Consider the following 10275-nt stretch of genomic DNA (forward strand, 5'->3'; position numbering starts at 1 on the left):
TATTCCAGTGTAATAATGGAAATGAAGTGCCTAATAAACGTAAATGTGCTTAAATCTTTTGGCCCAGCTCCTACCTCCCGGCAGCCTCTCCAGGCCCAGAACTCTCTCCAGTCAGCCTCTACAGACCAAGCTCATGACTCACAATGGCCTATTGAGGCCCATACCCTACCTCACGGCAGTCTCCGCAGATGAGCCTACTGCCTCACAACAGCCTCCACAGGCACAGCTCCATCGTTACAATGGCCTCTTTAGACCCAGCTCCTGCCTCCCAGCCTTCTCTCCAGGCCCTGAACTTTCTCCGTAAGTTGAGGTAGCTGGGACTGTAGGTATACATGACGATACTTGGCTAATTTTTAAATTGTTTTGCAGACATGGGGTCTCACTTTGTTGGCCAGGCTGGTGTCAAACTAATGGCCTCAAGTGACCCTTCCACCCCTGCCTCCCATCCTCGAGGTATGTGCCACCACAAGGGGCACTTGTTCAATTTTCTAAAGAAAAAATTTCTAAAGTAAGGCTGTGGGATGATGGCAGGAAGATAAAAGAAAAACAGAAGAATAAGTTAAAATGACTTATTCACACATATTCTTTTGACAGCAAGAAGAACTTTTAGTATATACATTCCTTACAAACCAACAAACGGCAGATAAACAATGTTGTATAGGAACTTCAACACACACTGTACAATATTCCCACTTTGCTGACATAAGTTATGGAAATTTCGTGGTTTCCTTGAGTGTCGCTACCAGTATTTTGCTTCTCTGATGATTTTTATCAACTTCCTCATCTGTTAACTTCTCTCCAAAGTATGTCATGTCACGACATACTGCCGCTGCACGAACACGGCCAGTGTCTTCCTATTAAACATGTAGAATGCTTTCCTAATTTCTCTTTTTACTCTCTGTCTTTGTGTTCTGCATTTTCCTTACTTTTATTGTCAGAAACTCCAGAAAGTCAATCGTACTAATTTATCACGATTTGCTTTATTAATTTATACTATGCTTATATGGAATTTTGCCCAACAGACCTCATTACAATTTGGGCCAGGGCCCAGGGTTAGGGTTGTTTTAGGGTCAGGGCCAGGGCCCAGGGTTAGGGTTGTTTTAGGGTCAGGGCTAGGGCCCAGGGTTAGGGTTGTTTTAGGGTCAGGGCCAGGGCCCAGGGCTAGGGGTGTTTTAGGGTCACGGCCAGGGCCCAAAGTTAGGGTTGTTTTAGGGTCAGGGCCCAGGGTTAGGGTTTTAGGCTCAGGGCCAGGGCCCAGGGTTAGGGTTTTAGGCTCAGGGCCAGGGCCCAGGGTTAGGGTTTTATGCTCGGGGCCAGGGCCCAGGGTTAGGGTTTTAGGGTCAGGGCCAGGGCCCAGGGTTAGGGTTTTAGGCTCAGGGCCAGGGCCCAGGGTTAGGGTTTTAGGATCAGTGCCAGGGCCCAGGGTTAGGGTTTTAGGGTCAGGTCCAGGGCCCAGGGTTAGGGTTTTAGGGTTAGGGCCAGTGCCCAGGGTTAGGGTTTTAGGGTCAGGGCCTGGGCCCAGGGTTAGGGTTTTAGGGTCAGGGCCAGGGCCCAGGGTTAGGGTTTTAGGCTCAGGGCCAGGGCCCAGGGTTAGGGTTTTAGGGTCCGGGCCTGGGCCCAGGGTTAGGTTTTTAGGGTCAGGGCCCAGGGTTAGGGTTTTAGGGTCAGGGCCCAGGGTTAGGGTTTTAGGGTCGGGACCCAGGGTTAGGGTTTTAGGGTCATGGCCCAGGGTTAGGGTTTTAGGGTCAGGGCCCAGGGTTAGGGTGATTTCCAGGAAGTGACCTCACAGTGACTCAAGCTACCACTTACTGTTGATTGTGATGAAATGCCAGCTGAGGCACATGCCTTGGGGGCTAAGTGGTTGCTGCCCTTGACTACTATGAAGACTGGTGTGGGAAGGGTCGCTTTGGATGCACTTGAGCAGGGGTCCCCAACCCCTGAGCCATGGAGCCGTAAGGAGCCACACAGCAGGTGAGTGGTGTCGAGTGAGGGAGTGAGGGAAGCTTCGTCTGTATTTATAGCCACTCCCCTTTGCTCACATTCCCGCCTGAGCTCCACCTTCTCAGATGAGCAGCAGCATTAGATTCTCATAGGAGAACGCACCCTGTTGTGAACCGTGCATGTGAGGGATCTAGGTTGCGCTGTTCTTATGAGAATCTAATACCTATTGATCTGTCACTTCTCCCATCACGCTCAGGTGGGACCATCCAGTTTCAGGAAAACAAGCTTAACACGCCCACTGATTCTACATTATGGTGAGTTCTATAATTATTTTGTTATATATTCCAGTGTAATAATGGAAATGAAGTGCCTAATAAACGTAAATGTGCTTAAATCTTTTGGCCCAGCTCCTACCTCCCGGCAGCCTCTCCAGGCCCAGAACTCTCTCCAGTCAGCCTCTACAGACCAAGCTCATGACTCACAATGGCCTATTGAGGCCCATACCCTACCTCACGGCAGTCTCCGCAGATGAGCCTACTGCCTCACAACAGCCTCCACAGGCACAGCTCCATCGTTACAATGGCCTCTTTAGACCCAGCTCCTGCCTCCCAGCCTTCTCTCCAGGCCCTGAACTTTCTCCGTAAGTTGAGGTAGCTGGGACTGTAGGTATACATGACGATACTTGGCTAATTTTTAAATTGTTTTGCAGACATGGGGTCTCACTTTGTTGGCCAGGCTGGTGTCAAACTAATGGCCTCAAGTGACCCTTCCACCCCTGCCTCCCATCCTCGAGGTATGTGCCACCACAAGGGGCACTTGTTCAATTTTCTAAAGAAAAAATTTCTAAAGTAAGGCTGTGGGATGATGGCAGGAAGATAAAAGAAAAACAGAAGAATAAGTTAAAACGACTTATTCACACATATTCTTTTGACAGCAAGAAGAACTTTTAGTATATACATTCCTTACAAACAAACAAACGACAGATAAACAATGTTGTATAGGAACTTCAACACACACTGTACAATATTCCCACTTTGCTGACATAAGTTATGGAAATTTCGTGGTTTCCTTGAGTGTCGCTACCAGTATCTTGCTTCTCTGATGATTTTTATCAACTTCCTCATCTGTTAACTTCTCTCCAAAGTATGTCATGTCACGACATACTGCCGCTGCACGAACACGGCCGGTGTCTTCCTATTAAACATGTAGAATGCTTTCCTAATTTCTCTTTTTACTCTCTGTCTTTGTGTTCTGCATTTTCCTTACTTTTATTGTCAGAAACTCCAGAAAGTCAATCGTACTAATTTATCACGATTTGCTTTATTAATTTATACTCTGCTTATATGGAATTTTGCCCAACAGACCTCATTACAATTTCTAACCTGTTTTATTTTGTTTTTTTTTTTTTTTCTGAGACAGGGTCTCCCTCTGTTGTCCGAGGCTGGAGGGTAGTAGTGCTATCGCAGCTGACTGCAGCCTCAACCTTCCAGGCTGAAGCGATCCTCCCATCTCAACCTCCCACGTGGCTGAGACTACAGGTGCTTGCCACTATGCCCAACTAATATTTGGTATTTTCGTACACGTGGATTCCAGAGGGGTAACAGCGAAACGTGAGTAAGCATGGATTTTGGTATATGCAGAGATGGGGGGCTGTAACTAATTCTGTATACTGAGGGACGGCAACTGTTTATGTTTTTACAGTTACGCTGTAGGATACATACTGTTGCATAGCCTTGAAAATAATAATTTTTAATTGAGCGGAATAATAATAATAATATTGCTAAAAGTAGCAGCTGGCCAGGTGTGGTGGCTCACACTGGTAATCGCAACACTTTGGGAGGCTGAGGCAGGAGGATGGCTTGAGGCTAAGAGTTTGCGATAGTTCTTGGAAACAAAGGGGGAGTCACCATCCCTACAGAAAAATACATGAATTAGCCTAGTGTGGTGGCACGTTCCTGTAGTCCCAGCTACTTGGGAGGCTGAGGTGGGAGGATCACTCAAGCCCAGGGAGGCTGAGACTGCAGTGAGTCATGATCAGGCCTCTGTACTCCAGCCTGGGTGACCGAGTGAGACCCTGTCTCAAAACAACAAAAATGTAGCAGCTAACATCAACTGACCTTTTATACCAGGTGCCTATTGATACCATAGTTTAATTTCTTAGAACTGTTTCTTATTTCACTTACCAACTCTGTCTTCAGTTACTCCCAGATTTTTACTGTGTGTGTACAGATGACCTTTTGTTTAGATTGACTTGTCTCCCCAGAAGTAAGATTACTGTGAGTCATGAGGAATGGACATTCTCATTACCCTTGATGTAAATTGACAGGGTTTTGGGTGCCTCCCAGCTATACTCTTAGCACTTTGGGAGGCTAAGAGAGGAGGATTGCTTGAGGCCAAGAGTTGGAGGAGGCAGTATGGCAGTATGGTGAGACCCTGTCTCCATTATTTTAAAAAATTGACAGGCTTTACCTGGGAAGGCTTATACACAATTTAAACACCCCTCATAGTATAAGAAAGTGCCCATTTCACTGCACCTTTGCCAGCACAGGGTATTATAATTTAGTAAGTCATTTTTTGTTTGATTATTTCAAATAGACAAAAGACCTCATGTTACTTACTTGTCACATTTCAACATCTTTCCTCAGCTTATTGGCTCTATTTCTTTTCTGTCTGTAAACGGTTTTTGTTGTTTTGTTCTTTGAGACAGGGTCTTGCTCTGTCACCAGGCTGGACTGTAGTGGCATAATCATGCCTCGCTGCAGCCTTGACCTCCCAGGCTCAAACTTCAGCATTCCGAGTAGCTGGGACTACAAGTGTGCACCACCACTCCCAGCTAACTTTTTTCTTTTTTTTGGATAGAGACAGGGTCTCACTGTGTTGTCCAGACCGGTCTCCAGCTCCTGGCCTTAAGCAATCCTCGTGCATTAGCTTCTCAAATTGCTGGAATTTCAGGCATGAGCCACCATGCCTGGCCTGGGCTAGTCCTGTATTCTCTAGAGTTCTCTTTACTTTGTGCTAGCCAATCTCTCATTATGCTGTTCACCTGTTATAATGAATAATTCTCTGTATTAAATTTTAACACTTTAAACTTTTCAGTGGTTTATGCTTCCTGATTGCACTCTGACTAATATGTTAGGAAGGGTCCCAGGAGATAAACCCACACAGATGGGATTTGGGCATAGGTTTGGTTTCCCAGGGGGCAGTGCTGAGCTCTTTGCCAGTGGGAAATGGGATGCTGGTGATTTCCAGGAAGTGACCTCACAGTGACTCAAGCTACCACTTACTGTTGATTGTGACGAAATGCCAGCTGAGGCACATGCCTTGGGAGCTAAGTGGTTGCTGCCCTTGACCACTATGAAGACTGGTGTGGGAAGGGTCGCTTTGGATGCACTTGAGCAGGGGTCCCCAACCCCTGAGCCATGGAGCTGTAGGGAGCCACACAGCAGGAGGTGAGTGGTGTCGAGTGAGGGAGTGAGGGAAGCTTCATCTGTATTTACAGCCACTCTGCTTTGCTCACATTCCCGCTTGAGCTCCACCTTCTCAGATGAGCAGCAGCATTAGATTCTCATAGGAGAACGCACCCTGTTGTGAACCATGCATGTGAGGGATCTAGGTTGCGCTGTTCTTATGAGTATCTAATACCTATTGATCTGTCACTTTCTCCCATCACGCTCAGGTGGGACCATCCAGTTTCAGGAAAACAAGCTTAACACGCCCACTGATTCTACATTATGGTGAGTTGTATAATTATTTTATTATATATTGGATATATAATACGTATATATATATTTATATATACGTAATAATGGAAATAAAGTGCCTAATAAATGTAAATGTGCTTAAATCTTTTTAAGCAGATTCTTCAGGCCCAGCATCTGCCTCACTGTGGACCCCCCAAGCCAAGCTCCCAACCTTTCAGCAGCTTCTACACACCCAGCTCCCGCCTGCCAGTGGCCTCTTCAGGCCCATGGGGCTCATTCCTCACAACAGCCTTTCCAGTCCCAGTTTTTCCCTTCCGGCGGCCTCTCCGGGCTGAGAACCTCCTCAAGTCGGCCTCTCCAGACCCACTTGCACCCTCCAGGCGTCCTCTCCGGGCCAAGCTCCTCTTCCTGGCTGCGTCTCCAGGCCCGACTCCTGCCTCTCAACAACCTCTTTGGACTCAGTGCCTACCCATCTCCTGGCGTCCTTGGTCGGACCACAGCTTCCTCAAGCCAAGCTCCCCAGGCCCAGGTCAGGCCTCACGGTGCCCCCTCCACGATGAGCTCATGCCCTCCAATGGCACCTGCAGGCCCCAAATGGTCTCCGGTCGGTGGGCTCCTCCACGCCAAGCTTGGGCCTCCCGGTGACCTCTGCAGGCCCAAGTTGTCCTGAAGTCAGCATCTCCCGGCCGTGCCTCCCAGCAAGTAAGCAAGCTCTTTTGGCTCAACTCCTGCCCAGCTCCCAACCGCCTTTGTAGGTCCCGAACTTTCTCCAGCCAAGTTCTTTGGGCCTCATTCCTGCAGCCCGGTGGCCTGTACGGGCCCAGCAATGGTTGGAGAATGGCCTCTGCAGGTCCCGCTCTTGCCTCCCAGGGGCCTCTCCAGGCCCAGCTCTCGCCCCCACGGCGGCCACCCGGGGCCAAGTCCCTGCCTGCCTCCCAGCAGCCCGCATGCGGCCCAGCTCCTCCCTCACGGTGGCCTGTTGATGCCCATGCCTCTGGTACCCTGCCCAGAGGCATGAGCCCCTGCCACACACTGGCTCCTCCCACGCTGAGAGAGGTCAGCGTGAGCCCTTGCCTCACACCGGCCCCTCCCACGCTGAGAGAGGTCAGCGTGAGCCCCTTGCCTCACACCGGCCCCTCCCACGCTGAGAGAGGTCGGCGTGAGCCCTTGACTCACACCGGCCCCTCCCACGGTGAGAGAGGTCGGCGTGAGCCCCTTGCCTCACACCGGCCCCTCCCACGCTGAGAGAGGTCAGCGTGAGCCCTTGCCTCACACCGGACCCTCCCACGGTGAGAGAGGTCAGCGTCAGCCCCTTGCCTCACACCGGCCCCTCCCACGCTGAGAGAGGTCGGCGTGAGCCCCTTACCTCACACCGGCCCCTCCCACGCTGAGAGAGGTCGGCGTGAGCCCCTTGCCTCACACCGGCCCCTCCCACGCTGAGAGAGGTCGGCGTGAGCCCTTGCCTCACACCGGCCCCTCCCACGCTGAGAGAGGTCAACATGAGCCCCTTGCCTCACACCGGCCCCTCCCACGCTGAGAGAGGTCAGCGTGAGCCCTTGCCTCACACCGGCCCCTCCCACGCTGAGAGAGGTCAGCGTGAGCCCTTGCCTCACACCGGCCCCTCCCACACTGAGAGAGGTCAGCCTGAGCCCCTTACCTCACACCAGCCCCTCCCACGCTGACAGAGGTCAGCGTGAGCCCCTTGCCTCACCCCGGCCCCTCCCACGCTGAGAGAGGTCGGCGTGAGCCCTTGCCTCACACCGGCCCCTCCCACGCTGAGAGAGGTCAGCGTGAGCCCTTGCCTCACACCGGCCCCTCCCACGCTGACAGAGGTCAGCCTCAGCCCCTTACCTCACACCAGCCCCTCCCACGCTGAGAGAGGTCGGCGTGAGCCCTTGCCTCACACCGGCCCCTCCCACGCTGAGAGAGGTCAGCGTGAGCCCTTGCCTCACACCGGCCCCTCCCACGCTGAGAGAGGTCAGCGTGAGCCCTTGCCTCACACCGGCCCCTCCCACGCTGACAGAGGTCAGCCTGAGCCCCTTACCTCACACCAGCCCCTCCCACGCTGACAGAGGTCAGCGTGAGCCCCTTGCCTCACCCTGGCCCCTCCCACGCTGAGAGAGGTCGGCGTGAGCCCTTGCCTCACACCGGCCCCTCCCACGCTGAGAGAGGTCAGCGTGAGCCCTTGCCTCACACCGGCCCCTCCCACGCTGACAGAGGTCAGCCTCAGCCCCTTACCTCACACCGGCCCCTCCCACGCTGAGAGAGGTCGGCGTGAGCCCTTGCCTCACACCGGCCCCTCCCACGCTGAGAGGTCGGCGTGAGCCCCTTGCCTCACACCGGCCCCTCCCACTGTGAGAGAGGTCAGCGTGAGCCCTTGCCTCACACCGGCCCCTCCCACGCTGAGAGAGGTCGGCGTGAGCCCCTGCCTCAACAGGCCACCGTGAGGGAGGAGCAGGGTCGCACGAGGGCTGCTGTGAGGCAGGCAGCGACTTGGGCCTGGGAGGTCGTGGTGGGGCGAGAGCTGGGCTTGGAGACTCCCCTGGGAGGCAACAGCGGGGCCTACAGACTCTGTTCTCCAGCCGGAGGTGGGACTGTTCAGGTACTGGGAGGCGGGATGTGGGTCTGAAGAGCTTGGTTGCAGAAACTTCGGGGTCTACAAACGCAGGCGGGAGCTGAGCCAAAAAAGCTTGTTTGCTGGGAGGCGGGAGATGCAGCCAGGAGAAACAGGTGTGCCTGCAGAGGCCGCCATGCGGGAGGCGGAGGCCGGGCCTCCTCAAATCGGCCTCTCCAGACCCACTTGCAGCCTCCCGGCATCCTCTCCGGGCCCAGCTCTTCCTCCCGGCTGTGTCTCCAGGCCTGACTCTGGCCTCCCAACAACGTCTTTGGACTCAGCTCCTGCCCAGCTCCCAGCAGGCCCAAGTCGTCGTCAAGTCGGCCTGGAATTGGGCCCGGAAGAGCAGCAAGTCGGCCTCCCCGGGCCCAGCTCCGTCCTCTCGGCGGCCTCTCCAGGTGCAAAACTTCCTCGAGTCAGCCTCTCCAGGCCCAGCTCCTCCTGCCTCCCAGTGGCCTCTTTCAGCCCAGACCAGCTCATGGCTCTTGGCGGCCTTCCCAGGCCCCGCTTTTGACTTTTGGTGGCCTCTTCAGGCCCAGAACTTGACCTCCAGTGGGCCTTTGCAGGCCCGGCCTCCTGCCTCTCGAAGGCCTGCACGGGCCCGGACTCACAGCGGACTCACAGCGGACTCTCCATGCCCAGCTAGCTCTCGCCTCATTGCGGCCTCCCGAGTCCAAAGCTCCTGCCTCTCGGCCGCTTCGGCAGGCCCAGCTCCCGCCTGCCAGTGGCCTCTTTAGGCCCAGCTCATTCCTCACAACGGCCTTCCCAGGCCCCGTTTTTCCCTTCCGGCAGCCTCTTGGCCTCTAATTTGTTTATCTTTTGTGTATAAATCCCAAAATATTGAATTTTGGAATATTTCCACCATTATGTAAATATTTTGGTAGGTGATTTATTTGGGGTGAGTTTCTGCACCAAGCCCGAATTTTTTATTTTATTTTCCTTATTATTTGGTGTTAAACAGGTTTAATGACGGTCACGGCAACTGTTTGACACAATGAAAAATATCGCCCATGATCAACGTGTTCTGTTCTGGGGAAGGGGGCAAAGGCAGGGTGAATCACTTTCTTAAAAAGTATAGCTCAAGTTGGGAGTGCAGAGGGAATGGGGAGAAAACCCTCCCGCTGCCTGTGTCGAAGTGCAGGAGCCCCCACCCCCATACTCACCTGAGTCCAGCCCCTCTGGGGAAAGAAGGGGTGCATGAACTCCCCCTAGTCCACAGGCACCTCCCTGTGGCCCAAGGCCCTCTTCACACTCCATCTTGTAGCCCCAACAGGAGCTATTTTCCGAAAAGTGAAAAGCTCTGAAGGTCCCACAATTCATGGTATGTACACCTCCCTCACCAGGGGCTGCAAAGTGGCCTGGAGCTCCATACTGAGTAGAAGTCTTTGGGCCAGAGTCAGCATCTGGCTGACGGTCCGGATATCCTGGTTGGAGTGACCCTGGTGCACCCTGCCAGGGCCTGGTGCCGCTTGCTGAAGATCATGACCGCCACTCATGGGCCACCGATGTGGTCCTTGTCCCATTTGTTGGGGCTGCGTCCATCCTTCTCAGAAGATGAGTCCTGTTCCTTGCGCAGGGCACTGAGGGACTGGGCCTGACATCATCTGAGTGGTAGAGGCAACTGGGTGTCAGGAGACATGATGGAGAGGAAAGCATCATCATGGTCATTCTCTGTCTCACTGTCCAGCAGGGACTCCCCTGAGGGGCCCAGGGCTCCTCCTCCATGGTGGGAGGTGAGCTTTTAACAGGTTCCACCACCCCCAAAGTGTGTGGGGTTGCGGGCCCTGGGCTTTCAGGGCAGGTGGCTCCAGGGGGCCGCCCAGGGTCAACACTCCCTGTGCCACCTGGTGGATGCTCATGAGCAACAGCTGCCAACTTGGCAGGTTGTTTTCTCTGGTTGGAGGCCACTGAGTAACTGGCAGGTTGCTGGGCCTCGTGTGGCTGCAGGGAGGGGTCAGGAAGGGGATGGAGTACCAGGAGAACACGGCCACAGAGTGACCTTCCACATTCCTCCACACG

The 10275-nt window shown here is 53.5% G+C and overlaps 1 protein-coding gene across 9 annotated transcripts in view; it reads left to right on the plus strand.

Annotated features, from left to right (window-relative positions):
* Nucleotides 1-9270, plus strand: part of LOC115932637 (bifunctional peptidase and (3S)-lysyl hydroxylase JMJD7-like) — a 32673-nt gene extending 23403 nt beyond the window's left edge. For 6 of the 9 annotated variants that reach the window (XR_010130961.1, XR_010130965.1, XR_010130967.1 and 3 more), the window contains 7 exons: nucleotides 68-300; nucleotides 2198-2255; nucleotides 2349-2581; nucleotides 3361-3551; nucleotides 5618-5675; nucleotides 5799-7232; nucleotides 7281-9270. The gene's annotated coding sequence lies outside the window, so the exon portion shown is untranslated. Of the gene's footprint in view, nucleotides 1-67; nucleotides 301-2197; nucleotides 2256-2348; nucleotides 2582-3360; nucleotides 3556-5617; nucleotides 5676-5795; nucleotides 7233-7280 lie in introns of all 9 variants that reach the window. The other 3 variants (XR_010130964.1, XR_010130968.1, XR_010130963.1) reach the window with 3 other exon arrangements.
* Nucleotides 9271-10275: the final 1005 nt, after the last annotated feature.

The sequence above is a fragment of the Gorilla gorilla genome, chromosome 16 (assembly GCF_029281585.2).
Source record: "Gorilla gorilla gorilla isolate KB3781 chromosome 16, NHGRI_mGorGor1-v2.1_pri, whole genome shotgun sequence".
In the NCBI taxonomy this organism is placed as follows: Eukaryota; Metazoa; Chordata; class Mammalia; order Primates; family Hominidae; genus Gorilla; species Gorilla gorilla.